We start from the raw sequence: 13,188 nt of genomic DNA on the forward strand, positions 1-13,188 counted from the left end.
TATAAGGTAGTAGTTTTTGAATTGTTAGCTTGATTACTCATTGGTTATTACTGCATAGTCGGAACGAGAAGCACAAGCATTTCGCTACACTCGCATTAATATCTGCTAACCATGTGTATGTGACAAATAAAATTTGATTTGGTCTACATCTATTAAGTTATTCCAGAACACAAATGGAATCTTTTCTACTCAAGTGCAGCATTGCTGATTTGTAATATCTGTCAGTCTCTCGACTGGAGTGATGTCAACGCTGTTTTTAATTCCCCCCCGGCCCCCCAATGTACTTTGTGGCCAATGCACCTTACGGGTAGCTACTTACTGGGAGCTGCTGGGCCTGTGGTGGGGACGTCCTGCAGGGGGTGAGAAGACTCTGAGGGCAGCAGTCCTGCGCCACCGCTGGTTTCACTGTAACGTCTCGTGCAGCTGAGCCTGTCTCTAACTCTGAGGGAGAGTCCCATGTCCTTAGCACCAGCTCAGAGTCTCTGGTGTCCAGATCTGAACGGCCTCGGTGGCACTGCCCTCCAAGCTGCTCATGGCCATCACAGACCTGTCACAGGGAGAGAAGAGGTCAGGGGGTCAGGACCCTTAGAGAACACTGATGGAATGGGGTTATAGGTCGCTGACAGTGACACGGACAGACAGAGTCCAGGGGATATCACATGTGTGAGTGGGAGAGAGAAAAATGGGGAGAGAGAGAGAGAGTAAAATGGGGAGAGTGAGAGAGACAGGGAAAGAGACAGAAAGCGATATTGTGGCTGTGCATGCCTATGTATAAAACCCTTCATCCATCAGAGCCATTGGGTGCATGGAGGGTCGTGTTAAACCCACTCTGTCGTGCCAGTTATGTAAAACAGAGCAGAGTTACATATTCAGGAATAACAGCCGTGAAAAAACAGAAGATAACACTATCAAAACCCTATGATATTTAGAATACCAATGTTGGAGTGGACACTGACAGACATGTCATTTCCCACATGGACGCTTCACATGGAAGGTAACAGATGGGCTGTAACAGATTCTCCATCTTCAGTCAGAAGGGCTGTAACAGATTCTCCATCTTCAGTCAGAAGGGCTGTAACAGATTCTCCATCTTCAGTCAGAGGGGCTGTAACAGATTCTCCATCTTCAGTCAGAAGGGCTCTACATCTTCCCCCATGTTCTTCTACTCCAACCTTCCTCCTGGACCCAGAGCCCAGTGCCATCTACCGGGCAGAGCGCCCACCACAGTAAGCTCTCTCTCTGGCAACCAGTAAGCAGTCCTGTCTCCTCCTGGTCCCAGAGCCCAGAGCCATCTAGCGGGCATAGCGCCCACCACAGTAAGCTCTCTCTCTGGCAACCAGTAAGCAGTCCCGTCTCCTCCTAGTCCCAGAGCCCAGTGCCATCTACCGGGCAGAGCGCCCACCACAGTAAGCTCTCTCTCTGGCAACCAGTAGGCAGTCCTGTCTCCTCCTGGTCCCAGAGCCCAGAGCCATCTACCGGGCATAGCGCCCACCACAGTAAGCTCTCTCTGGCAACCAGTAGGCAGTCCCGCCTCCTGATCCCACACGGTCCCGCCTCCTGATCCCACACGGTCCCGCCTCCTGATCCCACACGGTCCCGCCTCCTGATCCCACACAGTCCCGCCTCCTGATCCCACACAGTCCCGCCTCCTGATCCCACACAGTCCCGCCTCCTGATCCCACACAGTCCCGCCTCCTGATCCCACACAGTCCCGCCTCCTGATCCCACACAGTCCCGCCTCCTGATCCCACACAGTCCCGCCTCCTGATCCCACACAGTCCCGCCTCCTGATCCCACACAGTCCCGCCTCCTGATCCCACACAGTCCCGCCTCCTGATCCCACACAGTCCCGCCTCCTGATCCCACACAGTCCCGCCTCCTGATCCCACACAGTCCCGCCGGGCCAGTGGGAAGCAGACTCATGCATGCTGCCAGATAAAAGGTCAAGTGGTGGATTCCTGCTCACTTTATAATCCTTTTTCACCTCACCATACCCTACCCTCACCACAGCCTACCCTCACCACAGCCTACCCTACCCAACCATACCTTGCTGTGTATGCAGATCCTGGTTTGACAGTAAACTGCAGGCACTACTAGACCAAAGGTAACCTCTAGTCTGGCAGTCAGCAGCAACACAAAGAGAAGTGTGGAACTTCACATGACTACAGACTACAGTCAGCCCTACTAGCTGGTGACACCAGTAGAACTCAACCAACCAGACAGACAGCAAGAGAGATTCTGGCCCCAGACACAAGCTGCATTAGGAGTCAGAGCTGTGCTGCACGGACAGGGAGGAACAGCAGGGCTGAGCTAGCCGCTGAGTTCAGGAGATCACAACGTCAGTGTCAGTTCTGTGTCAGGGACAGTCTGTGTGACACACGGGGGAGGGGGTGTCAGGGACAGGGGGCTTAATGCATGCAGATGGAACGCAGTGTGACACACACATGAATAAACACTGGCAGGCACAAACAGACCAGAAGTCTTCACGTACCCAGGGAAACACACACAGCCCAGTAGAATCCTCTGGGTCTCCTGTTGCCGAGCAGCTCCTCTGTATTTGACAACAGAATCTGAAGCTCTGAGTTGATCTGAGTGGTTGAACCGTAAAGAGCCTCTTCACAGTCCCTTTAACTCCCTTCCCCACGGTACAAACACACCCCTACTGCCTGCCTGTAGAAGTGGTGAATAAGTGCCTAAGCCTTTTTCCACGCTACACTTTTCTGTCCATGAAAATGTATTCTCAAAAACCTACAATGAGGTCAAAAGGGCACAGCCACTCTGCCAGCCAGGGGAATGGGAGCTAACTAATCATATGCCGGCTGTAAATGGGCCACTCAATGACAATTATGTTAGCACAGCGAATAGGAAATTGCTCCTGTGGAATGCACAAGAGGCCATTCTGATTGCACGCACAGACAGGGCGGTACACACTAGGCTTGGGCGGTACACCCCCCCCCCCTGCCCAAGTGCTGGGGGGAGCAAGCGAGAGGAGAGACTCTCTCCCTCCCAGCCTGTGTGTAGGAGGATGGAACAATACAAGAACAGAGTAAAGCAGCCAAAGCCATCCATCCAGCCATCCATCCATCCATCCATCCATCCAGCCATCCATCCAACATACTGTGTAGCTGACAGACAGACACATCCATGAGACGGTCTTCTCCAGCTCCACAGTCACACAGAAAACGGTGGAAAAGCATAGAGAGATCTAATGCATTGGGTAACCAACCATCAATAGGAATAGTAATACTGTTGACTTTAAGCCTAATAAAAGACATTGATAATCAGTGTGTTGAACAGGGTAAATAAGCCCGTACCCCGGGTCAGAGCCACGTCTCATAATAAGGAGTTATTGATTAGAGAGAGCTGATGATAATTGAGACTTAAGCCCTCGGGGTATAAAGTGCAGACTAAAAGGTATTAATGTCATCGCTCAGCCTCAAATTACAGGTAAATGTGCTTAACAAGTCTCATAAGTTGCATGGACTCACTGTGCGTGAAATAAGTGTTTAACATGATTTGTTGAATGACCGTCTCATCTCTGTACCCCACACATAGCAATAACTGTAAGGTCCCTCATCTCTGTACCCCACACATAGCAATAACTGTAAGGTCCCTCATCTCTGTACCCCACACATAGCAATAACTGTAAGGTCCCTCATCTCTGTACCCCCACATACCAATAACTGTAAGGCCCTCATCTCTGTACCCCACACATAGCAATAACTGTAAGGTCCCTCATCTCTGTACCCCACACATAGCAATAACTGTAAGGTCCCTCATCTCTGTACCCCACACATAGCAATAACTGTAAGGTCCCTCATCTCTGTACCCCACACATAGCAATAACTGTAAGGTCCCTCATCTCTGTACCCCACACATAGCAATAACTGTAAGGTCCCTCATCTCTGTACCCCACACATAGCAATAATAAGGTCCCTCATCTCTGTCATAGCAATAACTGTAAGGTCCCTCATCTCTGTACATAGCAATAACTGTAAGGTCCCTCATCTCTGTACCCCACACATAGCAATAACTGTAAGGTCCCTCATCTCTGTACCCCACACATAGCAATAACTGTAAGGTCCCTCATCTCTGTACCCCACACATAGCAATAACTGTAAGGTCCCTCATCTCTGTACCCCACACATAGCAATAACTGTAAGGTCCCTCATCTCTGTACCCCACACATAGCAATAACTGTAAGGTCCCTCATCTCTGTACCCCACACATACCAATAACTGTAAGGTCCCTCAGTCGAACAGTGAATTTCAAACACAGATTCAACCACAAAAACCAAGGAGATTTTCCAATGCCTCTCAAACCAGGGCAAATAAAAGCAGACATTGCATATCCCTTTGAGCACGTTGAAGTTATTAATTACACTTTGGATGATGTATCAACACACCCCGTCACGACAAAGACACAGGCGTCCTTCCCTAAGCCAATTGCCGGAGAGGAAGGACACCGCTCTGGGATTTCACCATGAGGACAATGGCTACTTTAAAACAAGTACAGAGTTTAATGGCTGTGATAGGAGAAAACTGAGGATGGCTCAACAACATTGTAGTTACTCCACAATACTAACCTAAATGACAAAGTGAAAAAAAATAATGCAAAATCTTATTTAAAAAAAACAAATACTAAACATGCATCCTAGTTGCAACAACACACTAAAATAACACTGCAAAAAAACGGACAAAGCAATTAACTGTTTGTCCTGAATACAAAGTGTTATGTTTAGGGCAAATAGTGGTGGCTGCATCATGTCATGGGTATGCTTGTAATCGTTAAGGACTGAGGAGTTATTTAGGATTTTTTTTAAAGAGCTAAGCACAGGAAAATTCCTAGAGGAAAACCTGGTTTAGTCTGGTTTCTCTCAGTGGAGATGAACTCACCTTTCAGCAGGACAATAACCTAAAACAAGTTGACTCAAATCTATGGCAAGACCTGAAAATGGTTGTCTAGCAATGATGAACAACTCATTTGACAGAGCTTGAAGAATTATGAAAATCTATTTATTTAAAAATGGGCAAATGTTGCACAATCCAGGTGTGGAAAGCTCTTGGAGACTTACCCAGAAAGACTCACAGCCATAATCGCTACCAAAGGTACTTCTACAAATTAATGACTCAGGGTGTGTGAATACTTACGTAAATTAAATATTTCAGTATTTTATTTAAAATAAATTAGCTAACATTCCTAAAAACATATTTTCACTGTCATTACGGGGGTATAGTGTAGATGGGTGAGAAAAAAAGAAAATAATATTTTATCCATTTTGAATTCCGTCTGGAACATAATGTGGAATAAGTCAAGGGGTATGAATACTTTCTGAAGGCTCTGTACATCACACTAGTGGAGTCAGTCATTAAAAACCCATTTGTAATAACAAACACCTGCAGAAACAATATACCGAGGAGCAGAAATGCAAGCTGTGCAGAGACAACGCAACACAAGCCTCTTAATGGCTTATCTATGGTCATTAGTGCGCTGATGAAAGAAAGCCAAGACACAACGGTAATCAGAACACAGCCCCTGTTCACCAACACATTGCAGTGTTTCCGCTAGGATTTTTTTCAGCAGCGGTGGCAAAGTGTGAAGAGATTTTGGGAATTTTAGATTCTCCCTGATTGTTAGTTCTCAAAGATAAACTTATCGATCATTTATTGCTCCATTATATACATTTTCTACATACTTTATATCTGGTTTTAGTTGGTTAGGTTTAAACGGAAAACGTTTTCCTATCCTGAAAAGTGTATATATATATATATATATATATATATATATATATATATATTTTTTTAAATTTGTAGTGAAGGCCACGATTTAGCAGTGTAGGTGCGTTGCTGCTAAATTCATATTGGGGATTCACTGAACACAGTCTACAGATCCCCAACACACTGAACACAGTCTACAGATCCCCTGTTCCCCAACAGTCTACAGATCCCCTGTTCCCCAACACACTGAACACAGTCTACAGATCCCCAACACACTGAACACAGTCTACAGATCCCCTGTTCCCCAACAGTCTACAGATCCCCTGTTCCCCAACACACTGAACACAGTCTACAGATCCCCAACACACTGAACACAGTCTACAGATCCCCTGTTCCCCAACAGTCTACAGATCCCCTGTTCCCCAACACACTGAACACAGTCTACAGATCCCCTGTTCCCCAACACAGTCTACAGATCCCCAACACACTGAACACAGTCTACAGATCCCCAACACACTGAACACAGTCTACAAATCTCCTGTTCCCCAACACACTGAACACAGTCTACAAATCCCCTGTTCCCCAACACAGTCTACAGATCCCCAACACACTGAACACAGTCTACAGATCCCCAACACACTGAACACAGTCTACAGATCCCCAACACACTGAACACAGTCTACAGATCCCCAACACACTGAACACAGTCTACAGATCCCCAACACACTGAACACAGTCTACAGATCCCCAACACACTGAACACAGTCTACAGATCCCCAACACACTGAACACAGTCTACAGATCCCCAACACACTGAACACAGTCTACAGATCCCCAACACACTGAACACAGTCTACAGATCCCCAACACACTGAACACAGTCTACAGATCCCCAACACACTGAACACAGTCTACAGATCCCCAACACACTGAACACAGTCTACAGATCCCCAACACACTGAACACAGTCTACAGATCCCCAACACACTGAACACAGTCTACAGATCCCCAACACACTGAACACAGTCTACAGATCCCCTGTTCCCCAACAGTCTACAGATCCCCTGTTCCCCAACACACTGAACACAGTCTACAGATCCCCTGTTCCCCAACAGTCTACAGATCCCCAACACACTGAACACAGTCTACAGATCCCCTGTTCCCCAACAGTCTACAGATCCCCTGTTCCCCAACACACTGAACACAGTCTACAGATCCCCAACACACTGAACACAGTCTACAGATCCCCAACACACTGAACACAGTCTACAAATCTCCTGATCCCCAACACACTGAACACAGTCTACAAATCTCCTGTTCCCCAACACACTGAACACAGTCTACAAATCTCCTGTTCCCCAACACAGTCTACAAATCTCCTGTTCCCCAACACAGTCTACAAATCTCCTGTTCCCCAACACAATCTACAGATCCCCAACACACTGAACACAGTCTACAGATCCCCAACACACTGAACACAGTCTACAGATCCCCTGTTCCCCAACAGTCTACAGATCCCCAACACACTGAACACAGTCTACAGATCCCCAACACACTGAACACAGTCTACAGATCCCCAACACACTGAACACAGTCTACAGATCCCCAACACACTGAACACAGTCTACAGATCCCCAACACACTGAACACAGTCTACAGATCCCCAACACACTGAACACAGTCTACAGATCCCCAACACACTGAACACAGTCTACAGATCCCCAACACACTGAACACAGTCTACAGATCCCCAACACACTGAACACAGTCTACAGATCCCCAACACACTGAACACAGTCTACAGATCCCCAACACACTGAACACAGTCTACAGATCCCCAACACACTGAACACAGTCTACAGACCCCCAACACACTGAACACAGTCTACAGATCCCCAACACACTGAACACAGTCTACAGATCCCCAACACACTGAACACAGTCTACAGATCCCCAACACACTGAACAGTCTACAGATCCCCTGTTCCCCAACACACTGAACACAGTCTACAGATCCCCTGTTCACTGAATGCAGCCTTGCTGTGCATCCTTTGGAAACCGAGCCCTTATCGGCCACCAGATAAACCTTGCAGCTTAAATGGTCAAAGAAAATCACAACTGTAGCTTAGATCATATTGTAGAAGATTGCTGTGATGTTTAACTGAGTCTCAATAGGATCATATTGAAAACATAGCCACCAAAACTGAACCTCAACAATAAATCACGGCTTTCAAAAATGAAGCTCAAGGTCTAAGATGGTAACAGACAAATGATTGAGAACCCAGCACAATGTCTGAATGATTAAAGTCTGAAAAGGCTACCAAAAGCCTTAGTAGCTATTATCTGGCACTTAAACCATTACTCCTGATTCTCCAATGGGCTCCTTCCTTCACCAAATACAAACTCTTTGGTAAGGACAGAAACCAAGACCTACCTGCCACATAGTAGCCCTCCTTATGTTCATTGCAAGCTGTTGGATGAGTCCGTAGTACGCAAGGCAGCATTGGTTGAGGAGGACGTGGCTGCTCGGAGCGACTCGCTCCCTGCAGCAGTCTCACACAGCCTCCTATCGTCGTGGGTTCGTGTGTGTGTGTCTACCTGCCAGAGCCCCTCAGTAGGCGCCTAACAGAGTCAGTGACTCGCCCCAGCCTCAGAGACAGCACCAAATCAACAGCTGGCCCCTGTGATGTCAGCTCTAGCTCAGCCACTCACAGCATCCCGCCTCGCTGCACCCAGGCAGAGAGGCAGGCAGGAAGCACATCTCAGAGGAGCGTGCGGCTGAGGAGTCTAAATTGGGCACTTTCTTCATTACCGATTCTGCTGCCCTGCCATGCGCTTACACCAGAGGAGGGAGGCGAGGGACAAAGGAAAGCAGGAGGGAGACAGAGAGGAGAGAGAGAGTAGGGGGACAGAGGAGAGTGTTGGGGGACAGAGAGGAGAGAGAGAGAGTAGGGGGACAGAGAGGAGAGAGAGAGTAGGGGGACAGAGAGGAGAGAGAGAGTAGGGGGACAGAGAGTAGGGGGAGAGAGAGTAGGGGGACAGAGAGAGAGAGAGAGAGAGAGAGTAGGGGGACAGAGAGGAGAGAGAGAGTAGGGGGACAGAGAGGAGAGAGAGAGTAGGGGGACAGAGAGGAGAGAGTAGGGGGACAGAGAGTAGGGGGACAGAGAGTAGGGGGACAGAGAGTAGGGGGACAGAGAGTAGGGGGACAGAGAGTAGGGGGACAGAGAGTAGGGGGACAGAGAGTAGGGGGACAGAGAGTAGGGGGACAGAGAGTAGGGGGACAGAGAGAACAGGACACACCATGGGAGGGGATGGATGTCCAATGAGAGGACAGGCTGTTCAAAGTGTACCTTGCTCATTACAGTTGGGTATATTTCAACCAGACGGAGACAAAGCACAAGACTGCTCCAACCAACTAGCGCCGGGCAATATGCCCCAAATATCATATTACTGCATAAAACAAAAAAATGTATGGTATTTGCCAGTATTTGAAGTTTTTGAATAATAAAAAAGTTGTCCATGTTCTTTATGAGTAGTGAGTGATCCTAGGGTGGCAACACATTGATACGATGTGATTTCAAAATGGGTCTTTCTCCATTCCGATAGTTTTATACTGTTCAAATTCAAACAAAAATCATTTTCAGCATTTTCATAAGTTCCTGCACTCATTTGAGATCATTTCCACACTGCCACATATGGCTGCCTTATTTTTAACCAAACGTTGCAATTGGAATTTGACTTGACTTTAGAGTAAAACACTTGTGACCTGTTGGAATCATGAAAATAGAATGATTATTCTAATTCTATGGTTAGAATATAATAGTGGGCACTTTGATTCCAAGAACACAGGATGAGATGTTACTATCCTTTGTGCAAGCACTTCCAAGAGTTAATGAACAGTGAGCGTGGTGCAATTTTGGGAGCGCATCGTCAGTAGTGTACCTTTGGTTCCTAGGGTGTTTCGGCCTTTCACACTATACACCCTCCCCAAAGGCGGCCAGCGACAGGGTGATCAATCCTACGCTTGCGTCCCATTCCCAATTAGTCATAGGAGTTGCCTTGTTGTTGATAGCCAACATCCCATGGGACTATGCATGGCAGGGGCGTCCTCCTCCCTGAGTCAAGCATTGTTGACCGCATACCTCCTGGCCCTCTCACTTCGGGGCCCAGCAGGGGTCTTTCCTCTTCATCCAGAGCCACTGACTGCTGCCTTCTGCCGCCTCTGATACAGCTTTGATTGCCGAACGCTGGCTCTGGCCCTTAATTCCCAGGTCTCTAAGCAGTCTGGTTGTAGATGTTGCCACAAAACCTCTGCAGCCCACCTCCACTGGTCGGACTTCTGTGTTCCAGCCATGATGCCGTGCTTCGGCAGCTAGATCAGCATAGCGCAGATGTTTTCGCTCATAAGCCTCATCTACTGAGTTTTCCCAGGGTACTGTGAGCTCAATGATGAAGACCTTATTGAGTGAACGGGACCAGAGCACCATGTCAGGTCTTAGGGTGGTGGTTGCGATCTCCGGAGGAAACACAAGTTGCCGGCCAATGTCAGCTAGCATTTTCCAGTCGCGGGCCAAGCGCAGCTGGTCTCGCTCTAATGGTGTAGAGCCGCTCTTCGGTGGTTTAGCCCCTTCCGGACAAAGTTTGTCCGTAAGGAGTGTGATGCTGCTGTGGGTGGTAGGGAGTTGGTGGCAGCTCGCTTGTCCTCCAGGGCGGACGCAAGGTTTTTAAGGACTTGGTTGTGACGCCAAGTGTAGCGTCCTTGGGTGAGGCTTGTTTTACACCCTGTGAGAATGTGCCTGAGGTTGGCTGGCATGGAACAGAGGGCACAGTCCGGATCTTCACCATACCATTGGTGAAGATTAACTGGTGTTGGAAGGACGTCATATGTTGCTCTGATGGAAAAGCTCAACCGCCTCGCTTCCATGGCCCACAGATCCTTCCAGCTGATCTTCCTCTTCTCCACACTGTCCCATCGAGTCCACTGTCCCTGTTTGGCAAGAGAGACTGCCTTGGCCCACCTTGCAGCCTCCTCCTGATGGCGTACTTCCTGCACTACCATCTTCCGCCGCTCTGGTGCAGTGGCCTTACTCCAAGCAGCACGGCTAGTTAGCCCAAGGCCTCCTCTCCCTTGCTGAACATGACCCACAATGTCAGCATGTCTGAGGGCTGCTGTTGCCTCCTGGACTGCTTTTCCTGGCCTCCATTTGCGCCCAGTTGCCAAGGTCGGCGCGTTGTTGCTCACCACTGGGTCTTGAGATTCATTCAGTGTCATCTGGAGCCTGGTTTTTGCACACTTGAATTCCTCTGTTAGACTGGTGAGGGGCAGCTTGAGGACACCATCTCCATAGAGGCCTATGGTGGTAAGGCATCGTGGAACTCCGAGCCACTTCTTTAAGTAGCCTGTGACTCCTCTTTCCATCTTCTCCACTGTTGAGATTGGAACCTCATACAGTGCTAAGGGCCACAACACCAAACTGCAGACACCAGGCCTTTAACTTTCCAGGTAGCTGGGTGTTGTCGATGGACTGTAGGCTACTACTGATGTCTTTGTGCAGCTGTTGCACCTGGTCTTTATCCTTCAGGCTTGCATCATACCACCTTCCAAGGCTTTTTACCGGCTGCTCAGACACTGTTGGGATTTGGTCATCTCCGATGAAGAATTTCAGGTCAGAGAGTACTCCCTTCACAATCGAGATGCTGCGTGACTTGGATGGTTTAATCTTCATACGGGCCCAGCTGATGTTCTCCTCGAGTTTTCTGAGCAGTCTCCTGGTGCATGGGACAGTGGTGGTCAATGTTGTAATGTCGTCCATGTAGGCTCTGAGTGGAGGGAGGCGGAAACCAGAGTCGACTCGCTGTCCACCAACAACCCATTTTGAGGATCTGATGATAACCTCCATTGCCATTGTGAATGCCAACGGAGAAATGGTACATCCCGCCATTATACCTACATTCAGGCACTGCCATGAGGTGGTGAACTCTGAGGTGGTGAAGCAGAACTGCAGATCCTGGAAGTACGACTTCACCAGGTTTGTGATGGTGTCCGGTATGTGGAAAAATCTGAAGGCAGACCACAGGAGTTCATGGGGCACAGAGCCAAATGCATTGGCGAGGTCGAGGAAGACTACATGGAGGTCCCTTTTCTCCACCTTGGCCATTTGGATCTGGTGCCAGATCATGCTGGAATGTTCCAAGCAGCCAGAGAACCCTGATATTCCTGCCTTCTGTACAGATGTATCGACGATACGCATTCCTTTGCAGGTACTCGGCCATCCTCTGGGCAATGACCCTAAAGAAGATTTTACCTCGACATTCAGTAAGGAGATTGGGCGGAATTGGCTGATGTTCACTGCATCCTTCTCCTTAGGGATCAGGACCCCGCCTGCCCTACGCCACACTTTGGGTATTATCTTCTTCTGCCAAGCTGTTCTCATAAGCCCCCAGAGGAACCTCAGGACGTCTGGTGCGTTCTTATATACTTTGTACGGGACTCCATTTGGCCCCGGGGCTGATGCTGTTCTTGACCGTCGAACTGTGTTTTCCACCTCTTTCCATGTCGGAGGGCTGGTCTCAATATGATGTTCCGGGGGTTCAATAGGTGGGATATCTGATGGGATGGCCAGATGTTCATGTCGCTTTGAGTCAAAGTTTGTTGTTCTCAGGTGCTCCTCTAGGTCTTTCTTTGTTGTTTTTAGAGCTCCACTTTTTTCCTTTGTGAAGAGACTTTTAAGGAACTTGAAGGGATCTTTATAGAATCGAGTTCTAGTTTGTTCTTTCTTCCTTCTGCGTTTCCGTAGGTTCTCTGCTCTACGGAGGGATGCCAACCGGGTTTTGATGTCAGCCTGAAGTGCCTCTATGCCCTCCTTTTCCACTTCCGAGGCCTTCTTCCACTGTTTCTTAAGCTGCCGCCTTTCTTGAACAGGCGCTTGATTTCTTGTTGCCTCCTGGAAACTGGTGGGGTTGGAACCTTTCTCCCGCCTTTTGCCTCTTCCACTCCAAATCTTTCTGTCCCGTACTCATAGATGATGTCCCCATCCTCTCCAACTTCTTCTCCACTGTGCCTGAAGTTTCTCGAGGGTCAAGGTAAGGTCAGTATTCACTGTTTCCCACAACTTCTTGTCACTGGCGCCAGGCCACTTCACATACGGTCTGTGCCCTGGTAGTCTCCTCTCGACTGCAGGTCTGGGAGGCTGGGTGAGTTCCACTCCTGTTGTTGGTTCCACCTCAGTTGCTACTTCGGTGCTTGAGTTTACGTCCTCCATGACAGTGGTACTGATGCACTTGAATACAGTGTTGTTTGACATGACAACGAGTGAAAATGCCAGGGAGGAGTTATTGTGACAAGGTAGGAACCAAAAGTGTTAAGTGTTTCCAAAGGGACTCTATAACCTTTGGCTACATTGAATGTTCTCTTAGCTACTTCCTGTAGCGAACATATTCCTGCTTTGCGTATTCCCCTTTGATTTAGAAG

The 13,188-nt window shown here is 48.4% G+C and overlaps 1 protein-coding gene across 1 annotated transcript in view; it reads right to left on the reverse strand.

Annotated features, from left to right (window-relative positions):
- Window positions 1-13,188, reverse strand: part of LOC118380744 (R3H domain-containing protein 1-like) — a 68,076-nt gene that overhangs the window by 49,880 nt on the left and 5,008 nt on the right. The window contains exon 2 of the mRNA XM_052517561.1: window positions 320-547. The gene's annotated coding sequence lies outside the window, so the exon portion shown is untranslated. The remainder of the gene's footprint in view (window positions 1-319; window positions 548-13,188) is intronic.

The sequence above is a fragment of the Oncorhynchus keta genome, unplaced genomic scaffold (assembly GCF_023373465.1).
Source record: "Oncorhynchus keta strain PuntledgeMale-10-30-2019 unplaced genomic scaffold, Oket_V2 Un_scaffold_8454_pilon_pilon, whole genome shotgun sequence".
In the NCBI taxonomy this organism is placed as follows: domain Eukaryota; kingdom Metazoa; phylum Chordata; class Actinopteri; order Salmoniformes; family Salmonidae; genus Oncorhynchus; species Oncorhynchus keta.